This window comes from Thermobia domestica, chromosome 12 (genome assembly GCF_964235325.1).
Source record: "Thermobia domestica chromosome 12, izTheDome1.hap1.1, whole genome shotgun sequence".
Taxonomy (NCBI): Eukaryota; Metazoa; Arthropoda; class Insecta; order Zygentoma; family Lepismatidae; genus Thermobia; species Thermobia domestica.
The window spans coordinates 130,741,325-130,750,558 of NC_137465.1; positions in this window are offsets into that span (position 1 = coordinate 130,741,325).

Consider the following 9,234-nt stretch of genomic DNA (forward strand, 5'->3'; position numbering starts at 1 on the left):
CCTGAGACTGAAATGCATAATCGTGGGTCGCTACACTGAAATATTTCCTTTTATTTAATTTAAAATTAAATAGGGAGTTAAGTATGATCGTATCTCTATGGGTTAAGTGAATACTCCAATAGTTTCTGCAAAAAAAAGATTAGTTAAACACCCTACCACTAAGCTACTGTGTCCTCGCCCATTGAATTGTCTATTAAGGTATATACAGTAGTTTTCTGATTTTTTTTTCTTATAGGAAAGACCCAAAAGTACAAATATATAAAGATCTCTATTTTTACGCCATAAAATATATAATTCCTTTTATCTTGGTTACTATCTTAGATATTGACAGCGAATTTTCATTCTTTTGTACAGCTCGATGAACCCTTGGAATTGCCTGAAGAAAACCTAGGACTGAACTAATCTTTCGATCGAAATTGTACTGAGGTACTCATTTAACCCATAGAAGTACCATCTTATTTAATTTTGTTGCGACCAATAATTGTTTCCGAAATTTCAAGATCTCATACACTTTTATTTCACAGTGTTTCTCCAGATGTTAGATGTACTAGCTGGAAGTTTTGGGTAAACACATATTTCAAATACTGTTTACAAATGTCACATTATATTTTCAAAAGTTTTTAAAATTTAATATTGGTAGACTCCATGATGTTCTAACACCCCATGAATATATCTAATTACTTTAAGATGAAATTGCTACTGGTGTTTATTAACTGTCCATGAACGATTTCGGAAATTTTAGCGAAATCTAACACGAAAACCCCTTAACTGTGTTGGTCCCCCTTTATTTGACATCATCTTGATGGCCGTTAGTCATATTTTAATTCATTTTCCGAATTGTAGCGTCAAGTATGCAAGACCCACATACCTATAGTATCTCTCTTTATTTTCCCATATCTCGGTATCCATAAGGCTTACCGAATTGCAGTTTTCAGTTAAAAAAAATCAGTTCTTTACATTTGAGAGACATGTATTTCCATATATCTAAAATGCAGAAATTAGGGACCGCATTGGAACCCCATTGGAGTACTCACTTACTTTTGCATAGCAGGGTAAAAACGCCAGTGGTTCTCACTTTAAGGTTGAAAACATACTATTTTGTCTTTTCTCTGAGCATTGTGAATCTGTCGGAGCTATACCGTAGTTGGAAAGACTCACTGATCCTTCCTATAATGACCATGTAGTCAGAATTCAAAAAGGAGTAGAAGGAAAAACAATATTTTAAAATCCTTGCACCAGTAGTCCTCACCTTAAAATCAAAATGTTCCAGTAATAGTCAGGATTTTCTATCAGTGTTCGTCACTCAAATAACTTGACATAATTTATTCAAAAACGCACTGTGTATCAGTTTAGGATTAAGAATACAATATAAAGTAGTAAGCTTAATAACTTTTCATCACTTTTAGCACTCAAGAAAGAAAAGAAAAAAACGTTTTTACATACTTTTTAAAGCAATTTCAGAAAGAAAAATGTTAACTGAATTCTAAAGTTAACTGTATATCACTTTCACGTTAAGAGTACAATATTAAATACTATGTTTAATAACTATACGTCACTTTAAACACTCAAAAATGAAAATAAACGTTTGTACATACATTTTGAAAACAATCTAAGAAACAAAATAAGTTAACTGAATTCAAAATTTAATTATACATCACCTTAAGCTTAAGAATACACTATAAAATACTGAGATTAATAACAATGCATTACTGAAGAATGAAAACAAAAATGTTTTAGCTACCGATATTGTATTTAGATGTTATTTCTCATTAACAATTTTTTTTTTTTTTTTTTTTTTTTGAGAACTCGTGATCAAGTCTAGGGATGCGCAAGAGAAAAGATTTGAGATTGTCTCCTCTCGAAAAGGTGCCGCGAAAGTTATGTATCGTCTCGAAAACTGGATCCGTTTCTATTGGAAGGGCTCTGTCTCGTCTCGAATTTCGTAACAAAAATTATGTCTCGTCTTGTCTCGTGTGCATCCCTAATCAGGTCCATAGCCAAAAACTTCATTTCCGAAGGGTTCGATAGGGCTTTGCGTTATCCGAATTTAAATATAGATAATCGATATCGACAAACTATCGAAACTTGTTCGAAATATTGAAAAATACAGCAATATCGAAATATAAACAATATCAAAAATCGAAAATATAGAAATACGAAAGAGAGAAAAGAATATGGATATATCGATCAAAAATTTCGATATCGATGTTTTGATATTTGAAAATATCAACCGTTCGATTTAAATATCACACAGCCCTAGGCTCCAACTGTTGTCACCTTTAAAATTAATGTGAAAATTACTGACTAATATTCTGTAAGTACCATAAGACGGGATTATTTTGCACTTTAGGATTAACTTTGCACAAAATACGGCAAAAGTTTCACAGTCCTCTGTCGGTAAAATGATGGACTGTAAAGAGAAAGTTTCAACTGTCACCGTAAGATAGAACATTGACTATTTGGTTGGCGGTTAACATCAGTTCTAATTACCTGAAGGGTTTGTTGTTGTAGAGGTATGGAAAGCAGTCACTGTAAAGGCCGACAAAATTTGAAAGATATCACCTACAAGAATTTTCGTCAAAGTCAAGTCAGTTTCGTAGAATACTCTGTGTATAATGGGACTTTGAGACAATAGTTGAAATTGAAGTGTGAAACGTTTTAAAGTCATAGAAAAATAAAACTGGGAGAAGGTTGTTTCAGCCTCTAATCGGGGCTACTTTGCACCGATCAAACGTAACCCCTCAGATAGGAAATTATTACTACGGGTACCTCCTGCCATCTAACTTTAGGAAAATTTCCTATTCAGGTAAATGTCGGGATGGATTTCTTGTTGGAAAATAAATTACGAAAAGCGGCGGATTCAGAAAAATAGTTTGAGAGTGACTTCACATAGAAAGACTTCCTTTATTTAGAAACGACTAGACTTTTTGAAGGGCTTGAAGCGTAGACGCATAGGAATGACTAACATCAGAATTTTGTAAAAAAAGAAATCCTGTAATTTGGGTGAGCTTCAGCCTGAAAGCCTCAAATCCCGTAAATCTTCCACTGATTACGGTTGGGATGATATTCTTGGATATAAAGAGCAACCAAGGCAAATCAGATCTCGAAGATTTTTGCTGTTCTTGAGTTGCCATTTTTGTGGGACATACTAAACTATCAGAACGTGGTTCCTATGTCGGTACCAGAAAATACATAATTTTGTTTACAAATATCAATAATTCGTACTAAGTACTGACACCGGTACCGTAAGTCCAACCTCAATATTTGTAGACTGCATGCAGTTTTGTGTAGGAAGTGAAATGTATCAATAGAAGAGAGAAAACACTGCACAGAAACATTATGTTCGTATGCTGAAAATACTTTTTTGTATGTGTTGCAAAGTATCTTCAGCTATCAGGTTACTTTGCAACAAAGTTTATATGAAATGAAATGAAATGAAATTTTTGAGTTTTACGTTCCACGATTATGCCGGATATGCTCAAGGAGACGATGATGATGAGAATGAATGGAATAGTAGAATGAAAATGTGTGAGAAAACGGGAAAACCCCGAGAAAAATCACACACAGTGTTTCTCCAACACAAAGCCCATTTAGCACGTGCTGGGATCGATCCAGGAACTTCACGCAGGAGAGGTGAACGCTCCACAACTGAGCTACCACGTCCCCCAAAACACAACCTCAGAATATATTTCATATAGAGTAGAAATAACAATATGTTGTAAAAAAAAAATGGCCGGTCTGAAAGGCATGTAAGCTAAAAAATTACAATTGCTACTCGATTTGTTTACTAGCATTGTTTAATTATCTACGGTACTGAACATCGCAACACCAACATCATTATGTTATGTCACATCCTTTCAAAACTATGAAAACTGCAAAGTACCTGCTTTGCTTCGTGATGTCCGTAGAGTAAGACGACTGAAGGCGAAAGCAGGCAAGTGGCATACAAATTTATGATGTTGAAGGCATTATTTTTCACAGCTATGGAGAAAAGAGATAGAAACAATAATAACGAAATCTTTGTTTTACGTCCTACGAATATGTTATGTAGGCTGACGGTCACAAATGAGTAATGAAAATTTATGATCTTGGAATACGATTTGGTGGAATAATGAGGGAGAAAAATAATCATTGATTAAATATTAAATTGAAAAGAAATAAGAGCCTGACGCTCAAATACTTATCTATCCGGCACCCATCTTGATCCCTCTAAAATATCATGAAATGCTTGATTGATTCTAAACCCAATAATAGTAATAATAAACACAGAATATATAATTTACGCACCTTGAAATGTAGAAATTAATGGTTGTAATTCCCAGCTTTCCAATAGACCTTTGATTTCTCCAAATGAAGATTCGGATATCTTGTTTCTTCTCAAGCAATAATGGGTTACAATAATCAGTTGCAGTCCAAAGCCAAGTCACTAAGTTAAGTATGAATATAAAAGAATTCATTAGTTAGATGCATACAAAATCCTACGCATGTAAATCCGAATCTACTTATTAAATTGTAAATTTAAACAAACTAAATTATACTACAGATATAGTGACATCAAACATATATTAAATAAGATATACAGGGTGTCTCAAAAGTCCCCTGACATAGGGTAACTCTGTTATTATCCGAGTTATAACAAAATGTCGGAGGGGAAAGCATCTCCAAATATGATGTGTCCAATCTAAAGTGAAGGAATTTTTAAAATCGGATGACCCGTTTGCGCTGTACACTCTTTATGCGCCCAATGTGAAATGAAAATGCAACGTTGCCATTTACCTGGACCCACAACATAAGTGAGTGAAGTTACTGTCTTTTACGCTAACATGTTGATGGCCAGCCTCCGTTTCAAACAGTAACTTCATTCACTTATGTTGTGGGTTCAGGTAAATGGCAACGTTGCATTTTCATTTAAAATTGGGTGCATAAAGAGTATACAGCACAAACATCTCGTCCGATTTTTTTAAAGTGTTCACTTTAGATTGAAAACGTCATATTTCGAGATTTTTTTCCTCTTACATTTTGTTGTAACTCTGATAACAGAGTTACCCTATGTTAGGGAACTTTTGAGACATCCTGTATACATCATAAGAAGTTCCTTTCTAAATTCTACACGGATGTGGTTAAATTGAATGTGAGGTGGGTGATACACATTAGGCCTTTTGGGAGTACGTCACACGGACGACCGTAATTTTGTGTTCAAATTTTTTATGAACTGGTGGGATATGTGATACATATGGCCACGGGCTAGAATTTTCTCAGTATGTCAAATATGCAATCAGATTTCATGCACCTTAATTTGGTGGAAAGCTATTGTCAATTGAACGTTACATTTACCTCTTTCTTGCAGATGTTGAACCATGCCGTTAGCACGTGAGGAATGGATCGAAATAATCAAACTGTGGGGCGGGAGGAGTATATGTGCAGTGGTTGCCGATTGCAGAGTCATCCACAATGTGACTCTGTGTCACATGTTTCAGTGTCACAGTAATTAACTAAATTTGAGAAGACGGGCACATTCGTGAACATACATCGTAGCGGTTCAAACTCGCGGGACCTTGTTCCTTCCCCATTTTGAACCGGTACATGAAAATGCCATTTACTCCATGTTTGCCTGCGCCGATTTTGAAAATTCCTTCACTAATCGATTTCTCCCGTCGAGTACTACAAGAACCAGTTAAAATCTCGCGGGCCCTTTATTCTTCCCCATTTTGAACCGGTACATGAAAGTGCGATTTTTTTTCATGCTTGCCTGCGCCGATTTTGAAAATTCCTTCACTAGTCGATTTCTCTCGACGAGTACTACAAGAATCAGTTAAAATCTCGCGGTCCTTTTTTCTTCCCATTTTGAACCGGTACCTGAAAATGCGATTTTCTTCATGTTTGCCTGTGCCGATTTTGAAAATTCTTTCAGTAATCTATTTCTGTCGTCGAGTACTACAAAAATCAGTTAAAATCTCGCGGGCCCTTTTTTCTTCCCCATTTTGAACCGGTACATGAAAATGCGATTTTCTTCATGCTTGCCTGCGCCGATTTTGAACATTCCTTCACTAATCGATTTCTCTCGTCGAGTACTACAAGAATCAGTTAAAATCTCGCGGTCCTTTTTTCTTCCCATTTTGAACCGGTACATGAAAATGCGATTTTCTTCATGCTTGCCTGCGCCGATTTTGAAAATTCCTTCACTAGTCGATTTCTCTCGACGAGTACTACAAGAATCAGTTAAAATCTCGCGGGCCCTTTTTTCTTCCCATTTTGAACCGGTACCTGAAAATGCGATTTTCTTCATGTTTGCCTGTGCCGATTTTGAAAATTCTTTCAAAATCTATTTCTGTCGTCGAGTACTACAAGAATCAGTTAAAATCTCGCGGGCCCTTTTTTCTTCCCCATTTTGAACCGGTACATGAAAGTGGGATTTTTTTTCATGCTTGCCTCTGCCGATTTTGAACATTCCTGAACTAATCGATTTCTCTCGTCGAGTACTACAAGAATCAGTTAAAATCTCGCGGTCCTTTTTTCTTCTCATTTTGAACCGGTACCTGAAAATGCGATTTTCTTCATGTTTGCCTGTGCCGATTTTGAAAATTCTTTCAGTAATCTATTTCTGTCGTCGAGTACTACAAGAATCAGTTAAAATCTCGCGGGCCCTTTTTTCTTCCCCAAGCCAATATTTTTTTGTATATTTTGAATGTATTCAAGTATGGAACAAAAGTATTATATAATTCCCTTAGTAGGCTTCTCAACTTAATATTTTTCAACTTAAATTTTATTTATTTTAATTATTTATTTTCTTGTGACTCAATATTTAATTGCAATCGTTCATTGGGGAGAAGGGTGGCCATTCTCAAATATATAAATATAGTATTCTTAAAATTTATGTGTTCTCGTACTATTAGTTTCTTCCACTAGACCTGGAAATTGCGAAATTAATACCTGGAAAACCTGCAAAATTCAGGGAAATTGAGTTCCATATTTATGTATGAACACTGCTATTTACAATTTTTTTTTTTTTTTCGAATAGGGAGAACTGTACGAAAGGGTGGTTTGAGAATAGTATAACAGTAGGTTTCTGGGAGTGTTGTTCGAAATGAAATCTTTAAGTTTTACGTCCCACTATTATGCTGGCTAGGCTCAAGATGACGGGGTGTTGTTCGGTGGGGGTCAATGTTGCCAATTTTGGGTAAAGTCGCTAAATAAGGGGAATTCGACCTCAACGATAGCGTAGGGTGACCATAAAATTTTCAGTTAAAAACGGGACAGGTTCTTGCAACACTAGACTTTTAGATCTACCTTTGTTCTTATCAGTGCCTTGATATCAGAGTTCCCCCTCTCTCTCTTCGTTACAGAGCGGGTACTTATGAAAAAGGAAAGACACGTTGAAGTTTGTTTAACACACAACCAACTGCTAAAACCTCTGCTGCCTTTCGAGCAGTACTGCGAACTATAGAGTATGTTTAATATAGGGATTTTCAGTTCAATTTTTGCCGCTTTGTTATTATTAATACTTTTAAAAGGAGTAAAGGTACTGGGTTTGTTATTTACTTCTTTCATTTACATAAAACGGGACGAATACTACTTTTTTCCATCTACTTACGGGACGGCCGCGACACGCCCCTAAAACGGGACTGTCCCGGTCAAAACGGGACGTATGGTCGCCCTACGATAACGACAAAAAAAAATTCCGATTGGAGACTTTTTTGGGTGATTTTTAAATGACGATTTACCTACTTACACATTTAGCGACTTTTTGCTGCAAACAAAATGTTCATCTGTAGAGAAGCATTATTAGTTCAAAAAAGTTTTTACGTTATTTTTTCTGTTTGTTTGTTTTAATCAGCGCAAGTGATGAAGAGTTTGGAAATACAGCGTACTCACTACTCCACAATCCTGCATTGTTATGTTACCCTTGCCCTCTAACGAAGAATAACTACAAACTTGATGTCCTTTAGTTCGCAGAGTTTCCGTTGAGAGACACACGTAATACATCATTACCGATAGCAACAAGATTAGCTATAGATGCGTGAAAAAAGGCGAAGAAGGTGTTTGTTATATTTGTCCTCTGGGGTCTTTTAATTATTCTGCACTTTTTCTTTTACAAAAAATTGCTTAACGTAAGTACTGTAGTGTTAATTATTTCGGAACTATTTTGACCACAACATGAACAAAAGTACCCGAAACAACCTGAAATGATCCCTGAATTAAAGGATTGGTTGCGCCCTGTTTACAAAGATGTGAATAGAACCAGCGGCGCAAATCTGTCTTCAACATTGGGGGGGGAGGGGAGGGTAAGACCGTTACCATACTTTTTTTGGCGATGTCCAAAATACTTATGAAGTTGAAAAACAATGTTGTGGAGGATCAGAGTTGTCTTTAGCGTTAGGAGGCTGCAGATTTGAGGCTTATTCTGGGGGACATCTCACGTTCCTTTGTAGCAATCGGACAAAAATCATCAAATTTCTCCCAAAAAACACATTTCAAATCGGATTATTTGGGAGAAGTCCCCCTCAGTTCCAAGATTGGAGGGGACATGTATCCGTCATCCCTCCCCGGGGATTTGCGCCAGTGAGTAGAACATATTGTTTAGTTTACATCTACAACTTTTACAATGCTTATAGACAATGAATTTCTCGATTATTTCTTATAGCGACTTTTCACCCAAAATTGGAGTCGTCACCTCTCGTTTCGCAAACTTATTGCCAACATTTTAGAAACTGGCTGCGGGGAGAGCTACAATGGATGATTCAAGTTATTTCGTCGCTTCCGCTGTGAACCTAAGTACAAGATTCCAAAAGTCACATTTTTTTGGTTCCAAACAATATGTCTGCTGGGTGAAAGCATAGACTGGAATGTGTTGCCTTTCCTACCTTATCTTTAATCCCATAGTAGCTCCTTTCCCAAAGTTAAAAAAATGCAATTCTTCCTTTCTTAATAGTACTTATGACCCAAAGTATTACGTAAGCATTGTATGTTACTTATGTAGCTCACAGAGCCGCAGCTATGGGCGAGCAAGCAAAGCACGTGTCCCGGGCGCGTGGTTGGAGGGGCGCCTAAAAGAGAGGTTATATATTAGTACTTTTCTTGGCGGTATTTAATACTTTTCATCAGAGTGCGAAATCATGAAATCAAAGTGAGAGGAAAAAATGAAATGAAATCTTTGAGTTTTACGTCCCACGCTTATGCCGGTTAGGCTAAAGGAGACGGTGATTATGAGAAATGAATGAAATGGTGGAATGAAGT